This window comes from Stomoxys calcitrans, chromosome 3 (assembly GCF_963082655.1).
Source record: "Stomoxys calcitrans chromosome 3, idStoCalc2.1, whole genome shotgun sequence".
NCBI lineage: Eukaryota > Metazoa > Arthropoda > Insecta > Diptera > Muscidae > Stomoxys > Stomoxys calcitrans.
The window spans coordinates 80,688,234-80,707,680 of NC_081554.1; the positions used below are offsets into that span (position 1 = coordinate 80,688,234).

Genomic DNA, 19,447 nt, shown 5'->3' on the forward strand with positions numbered 1-19,447 from the left:
GTAACCACGTATCCGTATCCCAAGATTCAGCCCGGTCGAACCTAGCACGTATATATACAGTCTTCACATATAGAGATATTGAGCTGAAACTAGGCACAGATTTTTTTTTTGTCCATAAGCAGGTTAAGTTCGAAGACGGGTTATATCGGAATATATCTTAATATAGCCCCCATATAGACCGATCCACCGAATTAGGGTCTTAGGACCAAAAAATCCACATTTATTATCCGATTTTGCTGATATTTGGGCCAGTGAGTTGTGTTGGGCCCTTCGACATCTTTCTTCAATTTGGCCCCGATTGGTCCAGATTTGGATATAGCTGCCTTGTAGACCGATCTCTCGATTTATGGTTTTGGGCCCATAAAAGACGCATTTACTATCCGATCTAGCCGAAATTGGAGACCGTGAGTTATGTTAGGCCCTTCGACATCTTTCTTCAATTTGGCCCCGATTGGTCCAGATTTGGATATAGCTGCCATGTAGACCGATCTCTTGATTTAAGATTTTGGGCCCATAAAAGACGCATTTATTATCCGATCTCGCCGAAATGGGAGACCGTGAGTTATGTTAGGCCATTCGACATCCTTCTTCAATTCGGCCCAGATCGGTCCAGATTTGGATATAGCTGCCATATAGACCGATCTCTCGATTTAAGGTCTTGGGCCCATAAAAGACGCATTTATTATCCGATATCGCCGAAATTGGAGACCGTGAGTTATGTTAGGCCATTCGACATCCTTCTTCAATTCGGCCCAGATCGCTCCAGATTTGGATATAGCTGCCATATAGACCGATCTCTCGATTTAAGGTCTTGGGCCCATAAAAGACGCATTTATTATCCGAGCTCGCCGAAATTGGAGACCGTGAGTTATGTTAGGCCCTTCGACATCCTTCTTCAATTTGATCCAGATCGGTCCAGATTTGGATATAGCTGCCATGTAGACCGATCTCTCGATTTAAGGTTTTGGGCCCATAAAAGACGCATTTATTGTCCGATTTTGCTGAAATGTGTGACACTAAGTTGTGTTAGGTCCTTCGACATCCCTCTTCAATTTGGCATAGATCGGTCCAGATTTGGTATAGCTGCCATATGGACCAATCTCTCGATTTAAGATTTGGGCTTATAAAAGACGCATTTATTATCCGATCTCGCTGAAATTTGAGACCGTGAGCTATGTTAGGCGCTTCGACGTCCTTCTTCAATTCGGCTCAAATCGGTCCAGATTTGGATATAGCTGCCATATAGACCGATCTTTCGATTAAAGGCATTAGGCCCATAAGGGGCGCATTTATTGTCCGATGGCGACGAAATTTGGAACTGGAAGTTATATTAAGCCCTTCGACATTTCCATTTAATTCGGCCCAGATCGGTCCAGATTTTGATATAGCTGCCATATAGATCGATCTCTCGATTAAAGGCCTTGGGCCCATTAAGGGCGCATTTATTGTCCGATGGCGGCGAAATTTGGAACTGGGAGTTATATTAAGCCCTTCGACATTCTCATTTAATTCGGGCCAGATGGGTCCAGATTTGGATATAGCTGCCATATGGACCAATCTCTCGATTTAAGGTTTTGAGCCCATAAAAGCGCATTTATTGTCCGATGTCGCCGCTATTTAGGACAGTGAGTTGTGCTAGGTCCCTCGACATAGACCGATCTCTCGATTTAATGTCTTGGCCCCATAATAGGCACATTTATTATCCGATTTCGCTCCAATTCGACACAGTGACTTATGTTAGGCTTTTCGACATCCGTGGCGTATATGGTTCAGATCGGTCTTTACTTGGATATGGCTACCAAAAACGGCTAATATTTTGTTCTACAAAATTGAACAGTGACTTATACTTATAAGACTTCTCAATATCCGTGTCGTATTTGCTCCAAATCGGACTGTATTTCAATAAAGCTGCTATGGGAGCATAAATTATGTATTTTTCACCATATTATAACAAAGGGTGGTTTACATATATACCAGAAGTGGTGGGTATCTAAAGTTCGGCCCGGCCGAACTGAACGCCTTTTTTACTTGTTTGTTTTGCAATTTTTATCGAGACCTGTTTCGTATTTTGCAATTTACGAATGGCTAGCCGAAACGGGCCTACTCCTCTCTAATATCTTTTTAGGGTGGAGACACTTCGCCCTTCGGACTCGGCTATGAAAAAGGTCCGTTATCATTGAGATTAAACTTGAATCGGAAAGCACTCATTAAGGTGTGTTAAGTGTGCCCTTGCTAGGTTCCCGCAAAAAGTGTATGACATATTCAATAAGCAGCTCACCCCTTTGGTTGACATTCGAACTTCCCCATATATGGTGATGTGCATTAGCATCACTTTCTACAATGAGGCTTTTCTTCCCCCCGGACCATAGTCAGGATTCTGAACTTCCACCACAGTTGTGTTCGCCTCGTCTTCTGACTCCACCAGGAGTTCATCCTCACAAAATTCGTTAGAACTTGTCATGAGATGAGAAAGATGTAGAACCACTCTCTCTCAGGACTCTTGGCACTTGGATTTCTCCTTAGATTCTTCACTAACTCTTTGTGTCGAAGTACTTTCTGAGTTTCGGGCTTCCACGCTGGCGCGCACTTTGAGCCCGGTTCAACTTTGTGACCCACCCACACAGGGCTTGTCAGGTCCCGTTTCGATGCCATCTTTTTATACCCACCACCGAAGGATGGGGGTATATTCATTTTGTCATTCCGTTTGCAACACATCGAAATATCCATTTCCGACCCTATAAAGTATATATATTCTTGATCAGCGTAAAAATCTAAGACGATCTAGACATGTCCGTCCGTCTGTCCGTCTGTCTGTTGAAATCACGCTACAGCCTTTAAAAATAGAGATATTGAGCTGAAACTTTGCACAGATTCTTTTTTTGTCCATAAGCGGGTTAAGTTCGAAGATGGGCTATATCGGACTATATCTTGATATAGCCCCCATATAGACCGATCGGCCGATTTAGGGTCTTAGGCCCATAAAAGCCACATTTATTATCCGGTTTTGCTTAAATTTTTTACAGTGAGTTGTGTTAGGCCCTTCGACATCCTCCGTAAATTTGGCTTAGATCGGTCCAGATTTGGATATAGCTGCCATATAGACCGATCATCCGATTTGGGGTCTAAGTCCCATAAAAGCCACATTTATTATCCGATTTCGCTGAAAATTGGGACAGTGAATTGTGTTAGGCCCTTCGACATCCTCCGTGAATTTGGCTCAGATCGGTCCAGATTTGGATATAGCTGCCATATTGACCGATCATCCGATTAAGGGTCTAAGTCCCATAAAAGCCACATTTATTATCCGATCTTGCTGAAATTTGAGACAGTAAGTTGTGTTTTGCCTTTCGACATCTTTCTTCAATTTGGCCCAGATCGGTTCAGATTTGGATATAGCTGCCATATAGACCGATTTCTTGATTTATGGTTTTGGGCCCATTAAATGCTTATTTATTATCCGATGTCGCCAAAATTTGGGACAGTGAGTTAAGTTAAACCCCTTGGCATACTTCTGCAATATCGCACAGATCGGTTCAGATTTGGATATAGCTGCTATATTGGCCGATATCTACGTTTTAGGTTTTGGGGCCATAAAAGACGCTTTTATTGTCCGATGTCGCTGAAATTTGAGACAGTGAGTTTGGTTAGGCTCTTCGAAGTCCTTCTTCAATTTTGCACAGATCGGTCGAGATTTGAATATAGCTGCCATATAGACCGATATCGCGATTTAAGGTCTTGGCCCCATAAAAGGCGCATTTATAATCCGATTTCACTGAAATTTGACACAGTGACTTATGTTAGGCTTTTCGACATCCGTGTCGTATATGGTTCAGATCGGTTTATTTTTAGATATAGCTAGTGTACTTTTAGTATTTGGTCCAAATCGGAACATATTTTGATATAACTGATATGGGACATAAGGTATGAAATTTCCACCGAATTTTGATGAAAGGTGGTTTACATATATTCCCGAGGTGGTGGGTATCCAAAGTTCGGCCCGGCCGAACTTAACGCCTTTTTACTTGTTTTCTCCTGTAATCCGCCAGACTTTAGCGATGTGGTCGATAGTTCCTCAGGCAAGTGTTCAGCAACGACTGCTGAGTCGTCTCCTGATTTCCCAACCCCACCGCCTCTATAGACCTTCAGTTTCAACTTGTTGAATTCGTAAGATACAACCCCTTGAAACTTGTTGAGGTCTGCGAGACACCCGGAGTTTAGTACGAATATTGCATGTCTCCGGTCACCATCAGCCTCATCCAATCTACCAATCTTCCAGTCGGCGGTTGAAAGATTGGGATTACATTCCCCTAGTCATCCATGTATCGCTTCAGGATCTGAGGGAGTCCTTGGTATCCAAGCATGAGCCATTGGTCGATTAGGAATATCTTCCTTCTTGACTATATCTAGTGCTGCACCTGACCAGATCTCACCAATCTTTTTTATCGCACAACGATACATTCCAATTGAGCGTTATGTTATTTTTCACCTAATTTTCGTTGGAGTTGGGAGAATGATTTTAAGCTGTATATATACGTTAGGACGGATCGGACGGACGGATTTTTTTCTTTTAAATTGTATAGCAAATAAAATTAACTAAATAAAATTCTAAGAAACTTCTCCGAAGAAACCATGTATCTAATCCGTGCAATTCGAATTGAAAATGTATATGCTGTATAGATTTGATTTAGATCCATGGTTTCTTCGGAGAATTCTGTTACAAATTTATGTATTGTAGATTACGATTTTTAGATCCATGCAAATCAACCCTCCTTAATATACATATAACTGTGAATAATTTATAATGGAGATGATTCAAATTATTTCTACTATTGTGGGCATTTAACCAACAGCCTGGCCGAACTCAATGTGATTTTACTTCTTGCTTAATGCATACTCTCGCATACACTCGTAATTTCTGTAAATTGTTTCGCTTTAATTGATTTAAGCCAACGCCTCAAAGAAAACTTACCTGTAACATCAGATCATTGAGTGAGAGAGAGAAAGAAAATCCTTTGGTTCGTTTTTGCTGCAGTCAATTTGTAATGCCTTATAGATGACCTCTTGATGCAATAAAAAGGGGTGCAATTAAGCGATGAAAATGGGAATTATCCTGGTGTGACTGTGTTATCCGCAAAGTCACAATAAAATGAATTTTCAATTAAACATCAAGCACAGAATGGTAACTTAAGGCTTCGCGGCTTGTATACAGTTATTATTTTCCACGTAGAAGTCTATGTGGTCTGTCTGGCACTGACCTTACGCACAAATGTAGATGGCGATGAATCTCAATTATCCACAATTTTTACAATCTAGGGATATTCATTTACATCAAATGGAGGTTTTCTTCTTAAGGGCAGACAAATGTTGCTGACAATGATGACCAGGCTATTCATTTATCGTTGTTGGGTTTTTTTGCTTCTGGGCCATTAAGATTTTTCATTAAAAAATTTTTACACTTTTCCAAGGTTTTAATGGATTCGATTTTATTTTACTTCTGTAATTTGCTTAGAATTTTAATTTTTTATCATTCATCAGAACGATTGACCTATTATGATATCTTTTTTTTATTTCTTCTACCATTCAACGCTTGAAGCAAATTCACACTTTCACCAACTTTACCGCACAAAACGAAATAATGAAGCTGACGACGAATTGTTAAGTAAGACGTTTGAAAGGATACTGCAAAAGAGATTTTAGGAATATTCCATTTTTAAAGATTTTTCACACGCTCGAATTCGCACAGTCACACGCACACATACTCTCCATCATATACTCGACTTTAACCGAAAGCGAAAGGGACAGCACACACACACAAAACACTTACACATATATGCACAAACAACGCGAATGCTGAGCTCTAAATGGGTGAACCAGAGATGCCAACTTCACAATGAACTGCAAAAAAATAAGAGAGCTGGAGATTCTCTTTTTATTCATGGAAGGAGAAATTGTTTGTTTCACAAGGTAAAAAACAACAAGTAAAAGTGTGCTAAGTTCGGCCAGGCCGAATTTTATATACCCTCTACCATGGATCGCATTTGTCGAGTTCTAAGCGCGGTATCTCTTCTGAGGGAAACAAAGAATATTGAATAATAACTGTCATGCTATTGGAGCTATATCAAGTTATAGTCCGATTCGGCCCATAAATTAATGCTGAACATTGTACAAGTCATTGTGTAATATTTCATTTCATTCGGATAAGAATTGCGCCTTGTAGGGGCTCAGGAAGCATAATCGGGAGACCCGTTTATATGGGAGTTGTATCAAGCTTTTAATCGATTCAGACCATATTAGACACGTATGTTGAAGATCATGTGAGAAGCCATTGTACAAAATTTGAGACAAATCGGATGAGAATTGCGCCCTCTAGAGGCTCAAGAAGTCAAGATCCCAGATCGGTTTATATGGCAGCTATATCAAAAAATGGACCGATTAGAACCATACATAGCGCAGTTGTTGGAAATGATTCCAAAACACCACGTGCAAAATTTCAGTCAAATCGAAAGATAATTGCGCCCTCTAGAGGCTCAAGAAGTCAAAACCCAAGATCGGTTTATATGGCAGCTATATCAAAACATGGACTGATTTGGCCCATTTCCAATCCTAACCGACCTACACTAATATAAAGTATTTGTGCAAAATTTCAAGCGGCTAGCTTTACTCCTTCTTAAGTTAGCGTGCTTTCGACAGACAGACGGACGGACGCACATGGCTAGATCGACTTAAAATGACATGACGATCAAGAATATACATCCTTTATGGGGTCTTAGACACATATTTCGAGGTGTTACAAACAGAATGACGAAATAAGTATACCCCCATCCTATGGTGGAGAGTATAAAAATGGGCAGATGATTCTAAACTTTAAACCAGATGAAGCAGTATAAAATCCTTCATGGGAAATAGTCCAAATCTAATAGAGTGGGTCCTATGAAAGAAGTCATTAAACTATGTTTGGACATAGAAATACTTCAATAAATGTGTCTCCATTCCATAAGGAGGTGATATACAAATGTTGCCAACTCTTTCGGAAAACACCCATTCGGCAGTAACGAAAATCTCACGACAAATTTTAACAAGCACAAGCGTGGTAAGTTCGTCCGGGCCGAATATAAGAGCTTTAATTAGTTATAGACCAAATTGGACCGTACAAGTCGGATAATAATAGAGGCTTGTTAGGGCTCAGGAAGTTAAATCCGGAAACCGGTTTATATGGCAGCTACATCATGTTCTTGACCGATTTGAACTGTACTAGGCACAGTTGTTGAGTCATAACAGAACACCATGTAGAAAATTTCAGCCAAATCGGATTGAGGCTTCCAGGTGCTCAAGAAGTCAAAACGGGCGATTTGATTATGTGGGAGTTATATCAGGTTATACTTGGCACAGTTGTTGAAGGTCATAACAGAACACTATGTGTTGGTCTGATTTGTACTTATACTGCGATAGTATCGTAGTTTGTGAACTGATTCCCTCGAAGTTGGGTACAAGGGAGTCTCTCATATGTCTCGACATTACTGGTGAATTTGATTTAAATCGGTTGAGATACAGATATAGCTCCCAAAGATTTCTATTGCCCGATTTCAACTTCCAGAGCCTTTGCAAGGACATGTATCTACCAATCTTCTCAATACTTCACACTACGCTTTGTTCTACGACTACCACAAAACATGCGGGCTCTGGTCGAAATCGGTGGAAATTTGGATATAGCTCCCATCTACATGTTCGTCCGCTTTGGACTAAAACTGCCATTACATCGTCATTTGAGAAGCGATTCACAAGAAATTTGTCACAAAGGATTCCCTTGTGACTCTCGACATTGCTGTTTAATTTTATAGAAATCGGTTCATATTCAGATATAGCCCTATATAGCCTTTCTCAGCGTATATCTTAACAGATTTTCTCTAAATTTTGGACTCGGCTATAAAATGGAGGCTCCTTATCATCGAGCTTAAATTTGAATCGGACACTATTCATTGATATATGAGAAGTTTGCCTCTGTATAAAAAGGTCAGCTTAGCCCGAGTTAAGACCGTTCTAAAAGCCTAATCGGTCAATAACTTGAGGTAGCAAATACACATTTGAAAAAGTCATTCAATGAACTTGACAAATGGGATTCATGGTGGGGGGTATATAAAATTCGTCCCGGACGAACATACTTTTTGATATTCGATAATCATATTCGTAATCTTCTCTCGAATACCCTTCATTTGAGTCCCATATTGCCCATATCGGTCCACTTTGATTTTGGTTGGTACTTTTGGGGCTGTTTTGGGCTTAGGACGGCTCCTAAGCCCAAACTTTTAATGTCATATTCATACTCTACTCCCGTATACCTTTCATTGGAGACCTACAATGTCCTGATCGGTCAGCTTTTTATTTTGGGCGGTTCTTTTGGGGCGATCCTATTTTTGGTACCATATTCGTATTTTACTCCCAAAAACCTTTCATATGAGTCCCATATTGTCCCGATCGATCCACTTTGATTTTTAGCGGTACTTTCGGGCGGTACTTTGACCCTCAGACACCAAGGAATAAATATTAATGTCAGATTTGTACTCTACTTTTAAATACCTTTCATTTGATACCCATATTGTCCAAAGAGGTAAAAGTGTCCTTTCGGGTGGTGTTTTTGCGGTGGGGGTCCCCCAACACCACTTAGGGTGACATTCTAATGCCAAGTTCGTACTTTACTCTTAAATGCCTTTAATTTGACACCCATATTATCCCAATAGCTAAACATCTTCGTTGGGGTGGGTTTTGAGATGGGGCGTCCCCCTAGGTTATTTGATCCCAAATTTTATACAAATTTCGTCTTTTTGGGGTACCATAAGTTGGCATACAAAATTTATCTTAAGTCGGTCCAAACATCTCCGACATTTGGCGTTTTTAAAATTGTTGGAAAGGGGGAGGACACGCTCCCCTTTGGATATTAAAAAAATTTAGTACCCTATTTTCACCGGGAGCTCAAACTCTACCATCTCTGATAAAGTCATGAAAATCGGTTCAGCCGTTTTTGAGTCTATAAGGAACAAACAAAGGGCAACAATTTAATTTTTATACCCCACACCATAGGATATATGGTATATTCATTTAGTCATGGCAACACATCGAAAAGTCCATTTCCGCTGTAAAAAGTATATATGTTTCGGACCGTCGTTAAATTCTAAGACGATTTAACTATGACCATGAGTCTGTCCGTCCGTCCGTCTGTTGTAATCACTCTTCAGCCTTCAAAAATTGAGATATTGAGCTGAAATACAAGCTTGTTGGGTTTTTGAACGGATCAAATCGGACCATATTTGGATATAGCTTCTATATAGACCGATCTGCCAATAAAGAGTCGAATGCCCATAAAAGCTTAATTTTTATACTCTCTACCATACGATGGGGGGTATATTAATTTCGTCATTCTGTTTGTAACTACTCGAAATATTCGTCTGAGAACCCATAAAGTATATATATTCTTGATCGTCGCGACATTTTATGTCGATCTAGCCATGTCCGTCCGTCTGTCCGTCCGTCCGTCCATCCGTCTGTCCGTCCGTCCGTCTGTCTGTCGAAAGCACGCTAACTTCCAAAGGAGTAAAGCTAGCCGCTTGAAATTTTGCACACATACTTCTTATTAGTGTAGGTCGCTTGGTATTGTAAATGGGCCATATCGGTCCATGTTTTGACATAGCTGCCATATAAACCGATCTTGGGTCTTGACTTCTTGAGCCTCTAGAGGTCGCAATTCTTATCCGATTGGAATGAAATTTTCCACGACGTGTTTTGTTATGATATCCAACAACTGTGCCAAGTATGGTTCAAATCAGCCCGTAACCTAATATAGCTGCCATATAAACCGATCTTGGTGTAAAGCTTCTGTCAACAAACTGACTCTTTTTATTGTATTTTTCATACAAACAACATTAAAGGAACAAGCTAGTCTACTTAGTTTCATCAAAAGTTTCTTATAAATACGAGTATAACAAGTTATCATATTCTGTGATGGAACAGAAGGTCTAGAAAATTGTCCTCGAAGTAAGTTTGCAGGAACGGAAACTGAGGAATAATTGACGGAGGGTACGGAAGAAACAACACAAGAAGATACGGAAGGAGGTACGGAAGTTTGTGTTTGCGGAAGAACATCACAGGACACGCCAATTGCTCTATTGTTAAAAGCGACACCCAATGTATTTGTATTCATTAAATCGGAAATAACTGATGAAGTCCGTGCGGCAGAAAAACAAGCGGCAGTTCCAAGAACCAATTCAGTTTGATTTGTGGACTCACCATTACATTGAAATGACTGAAGCAAATTTTCAGGATCGGCAGTTGCGGAATTAATAACGGGAGTTTCATTCAAAGTATTGGATGACATTGTAGTGACAGTTACAGATGAATTCCCAGCAGAATCAGAAGAAACCACACTTCCAGAAGGCAATTCAGTCTGCTTTAATGGACCACCGTTAACTTGCAAAGAATCATATAATGTTCTCAATTGTGCAATTGACGCTGTTTCTGGAAATTCCACATTTGAAGCTTTCAAAGCTGAAAGAATTCTTTCTCGAGTAGGGCGTGAATCCATATTTAAAAAAAAAAAAAAATTTTTTTTTTTTTGAGTCTTCTTTTTTTTTATTTATTTTTTTTTTTTTTGGGAAACCCACACCTGAATTGTAAAGCTTCTGTCAACAAACTGACTCTTTTTATTATATTTTTCAAACAAACAACATTAAAGGAACAAGCTAGTCTACTTAGTTTCATCAAAAGTTTCTTATAAATACGAGTATAACAAGTTATCATATTACACTTGGGTCTTGACTTTTTGAGCCTCTAGAGTTCGCAATTCTTTTCCAATTGGAATGAATTTTTGCATGACGTATTTTATTCTTAATTTCAACATCTGTGTCAAATAAGGTTCAAATCGGTTCATAACCTGATATAGCTGCCATATAAACCGATCTGGGATATTGACTTATTGAGCCTCTAGAGGTCGCAATTATTATCCGATTTGAAATTTTATACGACGTATCCTCTCATGACCATCAACGTACGTGTTTATTATGGTCTGAATCGGTCTATACCCCGATACAGCTCCCATATAAATCGATCTCTCTATTTTACTTCTTGAGCCCCCAAAGGGCGCAATTCTTATTCGAATTGGCTGACATATTACACAGGTCTCCAACATATTATTTAATTGTGGTCCAAACCGGACCATATCTTGATATCGCTCTAATAGCAGAGCAAATCTTTTCTTATATCTATTTTTTTGCCTAAGAAGAGATGGCGGGAAAAGAACTTGACAAATGCGATCCATGGTGGAGGGTATATAAGATTCGGCCCGCTTTTACTTGTTTATACTGATTCCGAACTACGTGCCGCATTGCGACACCACTTGGTAGAGAAAATTTAACATGGCAGGATACCTCACAAATGCAGCCAGCATTAGTAAGAGGTTATCCATCGCTGAAGATTTTTCTGATGTTTACGCCGGGATTGGAAGCCCTCTGCGCCACGGTGGCCTCCGTGGCAGACTAATAGGACGAAAATCTTTCGTCTTCATGTGGTTAGGTTTTCTGGCTTTTAGAAAGAAAATGACGCTTGTGTTCCTCCATCCCACAGGTATATACGACATGCTGATACAAGCAGAGTATATCTCCCGGGGCAAGGAGCCATTCTATCGGACACATCATCATCAGGGCCTGGTGACTTAAAGGAGTCAAAACTTCTTATTGCTGAAAGGCTTTGCGACTTAGACATAATGTCGCCATTAACTTCCGATGAATGCTAATCAGTTACAATCTCTTCTGACGCCACAATGTCTATTGGAAAACTTCCCGGGAAATGTGTATCAATGATTAGTTCTAGTATTTTCCCACTAGATATTGTCCATAGATTACCTGACTTCTGAATATATCCCACCGTAATTGGTTTCTGGAATAGGATCTTCCTAAGCCTAGAGCTTGGATGAATTCTCCATTGAGCTACGGAATTCCACTCACGATTCTTTTTTCGATATAAAGGTAACATCCAGTACCTTCTGATGTTTCTGGTAATAAAGGTCGGTTTATTTCCTTTATAACATAACGCCAGGTTGCAACTTAGAATTCTATAAGGAGCTCACCCCTTTCGTTGAAATTCGAACTTCCCTATATGTGGTTGTCATTGTAGCAGTGTGTTGTACACTGATGCAGCAGCCCTTGCCGATGAAAGACTTCATCGGGCCTATCCAGCACGTATAACCGGCTGCCATGGGATTACCCTATATGTGGCGATGTGCATTAGCATCATTTCCTACAATTATTCCCCTTATCATTGGAGAAGCGATTTCAACCAGCAATTTATGGCTTGAAGGGGGATCTCTGAAGGTTGTGCCAGATGAAGGGAAACCAGCCAGCAACAAGACTTATTATTTTGTAGGCGGAGAACTATTGAATCTTCCGCCCGTGCCGAGATAGCTGTGAGTACCACTGGCTGGAACATTGAGGTCCGATCTGTGTGGTGTTCATTGCTGTCACGAGAAGCTAAGCGGCGATTGGGTGCGTCCACAGGTTGCGGATAGTGGAATGGTCCATACGTATCAACTGAAAGGGCAGTCTCTGACAATTTTCAGCGTTGGTTTTCCCCTCCTAATGATGGCAACATTTGTGAGGTACTATGCCATGTAAAACTTCTCTCCAAAGAGGTGTCGCACTGCGGCACGCCCTTCGGACTCGGCTATAAAAAAGACGCCCCTTATCATTGAGCTTAAACTTGAATCTGACTGCACTCATTGATATGTGAGAAGTTTGCCCCGGTTCCTTAATGGAATGTTCATGGGCAAATTTTGCTTTTATTTGTTAGCCTCGCCTTCTGATTCTGCAAGGAGTTCATCGTCACAAGATTTTTTCGATCTTATCACGGTCTGTTGAGAAAGCAGTGGAACCACTCTTTCTCAGGATACCGGACACGTGCGGTGTATCCGATCCTCCTTTGATGCTTAACTAGCTGCTGCTGTAGAAGAATTTTGTTTGAGATCCGTCCTTTCCTGCCATCGCATACCTTGAGCCTAATCCACAGGACTTATCGGGTCCCGTATCAACGCCTTCCCCTCTTGTTTTGATCGAGACTGAGGAATTTGCAGTGCCTTGCAATCCAGTCGGTGGTTGAAAGATTGATATTATAGTCCTTTAATCTCCCTGGTGTAGACTCTGACTCTAAGCCATTGGTCGAGAAGGAACATCTTCCTTCTTGACAAAATCCAGTACTGCGCCTATCCAGATCCCGCCAATAGTTTCTAGGGAGCAACATGACAACAGCCTTTTGGCTGTTAGGCAGCCTTTTCTTATCGGTGAGAGTTTCACGATTATTCGCACCTAACCTCTCAATAAACCTGTTAGTAATGGGCCCTTTATTATTTCAACCTCTTATAGAGCGTGTTTGTTTGCCTGAGAGGGCCGTTGGCCTAGGCAATTTATAGGCATGCGTAGGTAAAATAAGCTCGGCTCTTAAGACTCGAACCATGTGTCTTAGTTAAAAGCCAATGTTGACTAGTCGTTTATCGGCTTTTGGAGCCTGGCGTAACCACTCCGCTAGTCGATAACATGCTACCACCTGATACCACCAACGCAGCTGTTGGGGCTTTGGGTTCATTCTAAGTCACTCCCGGGCTCTTGATCTGCCGCTTCACTGGAAACAGATACAGATCAGCAAACGTCTACTGGATAACAGTATTGTAGCTATCATTGAGTAATTAAAGGTTCGCTCCATCCAACGGTTCAAACAAGAATCCAAAAAACTTGCTGCTGGGGCAAAACACTTATTTGTTACTCGCCCGGGCGAGTATTGAGCAACTTTTATAGAAAATAATTGTATAAATCTTCCTAAAAACTAATTTGTTACTCGTCCAAACGCTTCTTGCACGCCTCTAAGAGCCTCCAAGATTTACTGACTTACTCGTTAGCAACATGTTTGAAAGATTCGTGGAATACTCTCTCGGAAGATTCGTTTTGTCGACACACCTCCTCACTCCTCCTCGTCCGCGATCAAAATAATCATTTAGATGATTCGCGGAAGATTGTTTGGCAATCAAAAATGTTTGCAGGGTATGTACAGTTTTTTTGAAATCTATATTCACTGGAGAGTTTCTCTTCCTGTACTGAAATTTACTAAATTTACTAAAAAATTCCCCAATCAACATTCTCAATAATTTTGTTTTTTACAAAATACAGGCAACTCTTGTGTTTTTTAGTTGGCATAGGATGTGAGATGATACCACCACTCTCTGCTATTTATTTGTTTATAAAGAGAACGTAAACAATTCGACACCTTCACCAAGACTCTCAATTTCTCTTCGTCGCTTCATGGGCAAGAGCTACAAATGTGACGTTTTGGCTGGCACAGAGAAATGACTTGAGAACATTTTTGAGAGTCTTCTTCGCTAGTGGTCGTATGCGGTTGCAGTGGGACCATGGGGGCTGAGGAAAACGAGGCTACCATTTCTCTGTTGGAGATGTACACAATGGATAGGCGAACGTCATTTTCGTGTTTTTTTTTCCATGCATAACAAAACTGCTGAAGATTTTTCTTTTTTTGGAGGCTAGCATTCGAATTGTTTGTGTATTTTAATAAAAATAATTTCTGAATAGGTATTTTTAAGGTAGCACAAATAACTCAAATTTCATGATTTCGCCTAAGTCACAAAGCAAGTAAGCAAGGTGCGAAAATTTTATCTGGGTCTAGGATTTTCCAGAGCCTCTTTTTTTAGTCGAAAAATTTGTTTTAAAATCATTTTGCTTGGGATTTTTTTGCTTCTTATAATTTTTTCACTTTTCTGTATATGGAACTTTTTATGGCATTTAACTTTTGGCACACTTGAACTTTTCACAATAGAGGCATTCAGAGAATTCATTTTTCATAGAATATTTTAATTAATCGTTTTATTAGAAACTCACAATGCGCGCATATACACACACAAACAGGCAACAACCCATCCGTTACGTTCTAAAGCTCCGACTTGAATGAAACAAAATTGTTGTCTATGTGTGCTTCCTTAGAGGGTCTGTAGCAAAAATCATGCAAACGAATGGTGGCAAAAGAGACAACAACAAATACAACTACGAAAGTTATTCCTTATCCTTATTTCTTTGAATCAACCCCACCCCCCCTTACATCTGGTAGCACTGACAACAAATCTCTCATGTCCGGTTATAACGGATGTAGGCAAAAGAAGAAGTGAAGGAACAAGACAATATGCCAGCAGCAACAACAAACCCGGAAAACACACACACGCACCCAGTCAGCCAACAGCCCCATCTTTTCGTTATTGTCCGGCATGTGCGGTTACATTACCCTCGACAAAACGCACATTTTGTATATGGCTGGAGCAACACAGCTGTTCCACACGGATGGGGGATACAGAAAGCAGAAACCGAACATTTTTGTTTTTGGTATATGTTTTTTGGGCTCCCTGTGTGATTCTCTCCCTTGGAATTTGTTTTTGTTCTATTCCGTTTTGTGACTTTTTCGTTTGCCCCATAAAATAGCTTTACCCAATAGAGTTCATTTGCCAAGACCATAGCGATGTGTATTTGTTGTGCTGCTGTTAGTGGGTTCTCTCTCTCTCTCTCTCTCAAGTGGCATTGGTGCCTTACACAGGGAGAGAAAAAAGAGAGTAGAAAGCTAACTGAGAGATTGTTTGGCTGTGAATGGATGTGCGTTAGTGTGGGCTAATATGCATGGGCTTTACATTTGTTTTGTTTACATTTCACACAGTTTGTTTTTGATAGTAAAGCATATTTGCTGGTGGCTGACAGGAAAGCTTTCAGGTGTACTTCAGGTTTTTCGGAAGAGCAGAACAGCTGTTTTGGATTGCAAGTTTGTGGAATTTAAAGCGTGAATACATTGTGCGTGTTTTCGCCATAAAGCACAGACTTGGATTTTTCGCCCGAATTACGTATTCTACAGAAACGAAGTGACGAAGAAATGTGAACACTTTTCGTAGCAATGGTACTGAGTTATAAATTTCGCTTCCATTAATTGCAAATGCAATAAATGCTCACGAAATGGTACACAAACAACTCTGCTTCGATGCAGTTGCTTATGTTTGATTGTTGTTTGTGCTATGTCGACTAACAGAATGCGGCATATTTCGCAATCAGTTAATAGAAAATATTCTGGTAAATGAAGTCAGCATAAGGCTTAGTTAAAATATTATGGGTGATATGGTCTTCCATAACTGGGAAAAATGACGCTATCCAATAGGATGGGGAATGACAGCTAAATAAGGAATCCTGGATCTCTTGTTACGCATCGCTTGAAGAAATTAACGGATCCTTCCTGTTCCGCAGGTTGCTCCCTGAGAACCCGATAATCGACACTCGAGTTGTTGGCTGTGACGTATTTCGATGCCGGGCGGCATCGAAGTCTCTTGAAAACAACGATGTGCATTGAGGCACTGGACATGGATAAGGACGCGATAATGGAATGATAATTTGTGCCTGAAATTAATAAAAGCCTAAAATACGATTCATAAGTTGATTTTTGCGAATGCAAATTTTCCAATGAATATTCCATTAAGGGACGGGGGCAAACTTCTCACATACCAATGAGAACTGTTCGATTCAATTAAAGGCGCAATGGAGGAGGCGCCTCCTTTTTATAGTAGAGTCCGAACGGCATGCCACAGTGCGTCTATTCTTTGGAGACAATTTTTTAAATGGCAAAGTACCTCACAAATGTCGCCAGCATTAGGAGGGGATAACCACAGCTGAAAACTTTTTCTGATGTTCATGCCAGGACTTGAACCCAGGCGTTCAGCGTAATAGGTGGACATGCGTTCCTCGCACTATGGAGGCCTCAAGTTTTAGCAGTGGTTATTCGTGATGGAGCTCAGACATAATAGTGTTATTGTGTTATATTTGGTTGAAAAATTACAAGCGGCTATTGCAGGCGAACTCAAACACCTCAAAGTGAACAAATTGTTCGTGTATCCCAACATAAATCCTAAAAATGATACTGGCTTTGACAAACGCCATAGTACTGGTAAAAAAAACGTGCAACAATACCTGAATTCGTTTGGGTGCCGGGCCATAACGGAGTAAGGGGGAATGAAAGGGCTGAACCGATTACTTTGAAATTTTCACAGTTTGTGATGGTGGATCTGGAAGGAAACATAGGCTATATAATTTTTTGATATCGGAAAGGGGGCGGACACTCCCCTTTACCACAAAAGTACTACCCAAAAATAAAAGTGGACCGATCGGGACAATATGGGATTCAAATGAAAGATATTCAAGAGTAGAGTACGAATTTCACAATAAAAGTTGGGTCCAAGTACCTGGGAGACCGCCCCAGCTCCAAATCCCCTTGAAATATGTTTATTTGACAATCATGATAGTATGGGAATCATATGAAGGGTATTCGCAAGTATATTACGAATATGGTCACGAAGTAGGAGTAGGTTTTATAATTTATTGATAACGGAAGGGGGCGGGCCCTCCACAGTTACCCAAAAAACACCACCCAAAATCAAAAGTGGACCGACAAGGACAATATGGGTATCAAATGAAAAGTGCGGGAGTAGATAACGAATCCGGCATTCAAATTCATGTCGAAGTATAGGGGTACATTAGCCTATCACGGATATACGGGACTCGGTTTGTTTGTTCCGTATAGACTGAAAAACGAGAGAACCAATTTTCTCGAAATTTTAGGTAGGCTGGTCTGGAAGGAAACATAGGCTATATAATTTATCGATATTGGAAGGGGGACGGACGATTATGGTATTAAAATTTGCATCAAAGTACCTATCGGGCCTCTCTAACCCCAAAACTCCCCCAAACAGACATATTGGACGTTCATTTCACTATGGGGCTCAAATGAAAGGTAATCGGGAGTAGATTTCGAATCTGGCATACAAAATCAGATCAAAGTATAGTGGGTCACGCGACCCCTCAAAAACGCCTTCGGGCCCTTTATGGCTACATGATACTTGGCTGAACCGATTTTCTTGAAAAATATTGTGTACGTTTGTCTGGAAGGAAACATAGGCTTGGAGGCGGACTCTCCCCCTTACCTAAAAAAACGTATCATTGGGGAAATGTTTTAAATTACCATGCATGGCATTTGGCCTAATCTAGACTTGTAGAAGTCTACCGCTTTGCTGTCTCTGGCTAGAACAGATCTCTCAGTCATTGTGTCCGTCATGACAGGTCACTGTCTAATCGGAAAACATGCTGACAGACTGAAGGTTGTGTGAGGACATCGAAGAAGAAAAGCTTATAGAACACCCTCTGTGTGTGTGTCCCGCATTAGCAGTCAGAAGGGTTCCACTTCTCAGGTTCTCGTTTCTCTTTGAGAATCTCTTTGATTTAGAGGATGTGAACATTTGCAAGTTATTGGGCTTTTTAAAGCGATCTGGATGGTTCAACGGTAGGAACTAGAAGGTATTTTGCTTCTTCTGTTCTTGGGTATCACAAAAGACGCTGATGACAGACTGCCACTTAAACCTAACCTACTTAATCGAGTGTTCATGGGCTAGTTTGCATGTTCTACGCCGCTCTAAAAATTGATGTAGCGGCTATACAGTTTCAGTTTTCACGAATAAAAGTCGCTATTTTATATGCCCTTAACAAACTGACTTACAACATATTTGTTATCAAAGGACCAAGAGCTTATTGTAAAGAAGACAGGAAATCTCTTATACTTAAATATTCCATATATGTTAAAAAATGTCTCTCCACCGCTTCTACCACACTTCCAAAAACAAATTTCCTCTTCTAAAAACAATTCTCTCACAAATCCCTTACTACAACATAAGGAAACAAATTCTCTCTTAGGTTTTTCTATATTAAATTTGCAAAAGAGTAATGAAAGGCATACAGATTCACAAGGACTGGTGGCAAAATGCTTTGGCAATGTGCAACAACAATTTCCATATAAGCAACATTGTGAATTTATGCATGCGGGTGAGATTTGTTGTTATTGCGAACACGAGAGAAGGTAACGATTTCAGACATTTTCGTGGGAGTACATTGTGAAATATGGGTCAACAACGTGGTCCGGGACACTACCAAAGTGCACGCAGACACAAACGAGCACACTTACGTGGATTTTTCGCACAACATCAAATCCAGTGTTAACACCAGCCACATATTTCAAACCATTTGTCATGGGGTTTTTTTTTGGTATTGTTTTTCTACGAAACTGAAAAAATGAAAAATACGCATAACAAAAATACCTGCAACACCTCATAATGATTGTTCACAAAAAGATAATGCTGAAGACGCAGCAGGTTGCCCCAGCACAAATCTCAGTTGATTACAATGCTTTTTGCTGTGGGTGAGAAAAAGATATGGGGCATAGATATGACACCTGCAAGGAAAACCTGCTAAGATGATGATATTTGCAGTGTTAAAAAATTCAAAGAATTTCATACCATTAGGTGTGTGTGTTTGTGTGTATGTGAAGGCCTTTGAGG

General features: G+C 40.4%; 2 protein-coding genes across 2 annotated transcripts in view; one reads left to right on the plus strand and one right to left on the minus strand.

Moving 5' to 3' along the window:
- LOC106085679 (slowpoke-binding protein) overlaps positions 1-5,665 on the minus strand; it is a 374,280-nt gene extending 368,615 nt beyond the window's left edge. The window contains exon 1 of the mRNA XM_059364530.1: positions 4,970-5,665. The gene's annotated coding sequence lies outside the window, so the exon portion shown is untranslated. The remainder of the gene's footprint in view (positions 1-4,969) is intronic.
- Positions 1-19,447, plus strand: part of LOC106093852 (adult cuticle protein 1) — a 405,361-nt gene that overhangs the window by 34,305 nt on the left and 351,609 nt on the right. The gene's annotated exons all lie outside the window — the stretch shown is intronic.